The sequence below is a fragment of the Haplochromis burtoni genome, unplaced genomic scaffold (genome assembly GCF_018398535.1).
Source record: "Haplochromis burtoni strain Fernald_Lab_line unplaced genomic scaffold, NCSU_Asbu1 Contig_289, whole genome shotgun sequence".
NCBI classification, from domain to species: Eukaryota; Metazoa; Chordata; class Actinopteri; order Cichliformes; family Cichlidae; genus Haplochromis; species Haplochromis burtoni.
In genome coordinates, this window is record NW_024582650.1 from 540,733 (window position 1) to 542,707 (window position 1,975).

Sequence of the window (1,975 nt, forward strand, 5' to 3'; positions counted from 1 at the left end):
GTGTGTGTGCGTGTGTGTGTGTGTGTGTGCGTGTGTGTGTGTCTGTGTGTGTATGTGTGTGTCAGAACAAAAGCAAAGAGAGAAATAAGGTTGATCAGGAGCAGCAATACCCTATTTTTAGCCTGAGGCAAAACTCTAGGCAGATGATGTCTTCATTTTCAAAGGAACTGATCAATGAATTTGCCATGCACGAATGCATGAAAGCCCAGGAGAAAATAGTGACACTTTTTCAGTGTATTCTTCAGTCTAGATTTTGTATAAGCTAGAGATGGAGTGAACGTTATACCCGAGAGTGTGTTCTTATATATTCTGGACAATATTAATACATTCGCAGTTTTAATTACAGTACATTATGTGATTTTTTTATGCCATAAATCATGCAGTATTATCAGTACTTTACACACTGTATAGGATCAGAGGGATTGTTTAGTTTTAATCTTTACTGACTGTCAGTGGTTTTGTATTATAATTGTCATATCAAAGGTAAAAAATAAACAATTAGTCACAAAAAAGGTTTTCTCTTACATGAGTTTTTCGTGCAATATAACATATCAGGAAAACACAGATTTGTACACGGGAAAGGAAAATGTTAAGCAAAACGCCACACAACTTAACATGATTTTGCCATGACATGATATGATATAAAATTATAACATATAGCTCAAGTATTTCCCACAATTTCCTTGTATTCAAAACACAATTCATTAACAGGAAAATCTGGCTTCTATCTGGCTGCCAGGAAACCCATATGAAAACAGTGACAGTCAAAAAAAATGTTTTTGTTCCACAACTATTTAATGGTAAGCCCAGTTTAAGTAAACTATTTAAACTGTTGATTTTAGACAAGACACACACCACTGTTTACATCGGTTGCTGAGCGGAGCAGGCAAACAGTTCAGCTTCCTGGGTTTCAGGATGTATGGAAACCATACACCTCTCCCTGTGGTGAATAAATCTGAGAAATGACTCAGATTAATGTAACCAGCTAACTTGGAACGTTATAATTTTGGTGATAATAAATTTACTAAGGGAGGTGAAAGGCCTGAGTCTGGAAGTGTGGTCAGAGGGTGATTAAAACCGCCAAGGACATCATTTGCACCAGTCTGCAGAGCATCAGCAATACTGAACCCAACCACAGCTTTTTCACCTGCTGCCACCTGGGAAGCACCGTAGATGTAGCCACTGCAGGACATTTTATTTTCTCATCTTCATACTTCTCTTTAATACTTTGCTATTTATTAAATACAGTTAATATTTTTAATGACTAAATTATTATTCATGTTTATTTTATGTGTTTTGCCAATACCATAAATGGTAAATGGACAGGTATTCATATAGTGCTTTTTACGACAAGCCTCATTCAGTCATACATACGTAAGCACCTTGTCCAGCATTACACAAATACTCACACAGATGCATTTGAATGTGAATGTGTGAATTCTAATGTGTTGACATGCAGACTAGAGTAGCCAGGGACTGAACAATCAACCCGACCCGCTCTACCTCCTCAGCCAGAGCTGCCTCAAATAAAGGGCCTGCATCTACTACCTTGTTTTAAAACCTCCTGACATAATGGCAGTTAAAATGAAATATGAATCTCCAAACTGTAGAGGTTGATTTTTTTTAGTATTTTGGATTTCTCTTTATCTGCGATATTCTTTCTATGTAAACTGGCCATCTGTCAGTCGTGGCAAAGAGTAAGACAAAGCCCAGTGGGTGGTCACTTCTTCAACAGGCATTCTGCCCTTGGAGCCCGTTTGACAAGCACTGAAATCAAAAGTGGGGGAGGGAAGAAGTCTAAAATAGAAGTCTTGAGAAGCTGGATGTTAAATTCACTCAAAGATCCCAAATATGTATCAGTGCAAGAGTACATGGAAGAGAGACCTTGAAGTTGAAATGCACAAGGAGAGTGGGTCAGGTCAGAGAACCGGAGCCATTGAAGTCAGAGAAGCTCTTTGATGATGCGGTAAACAGA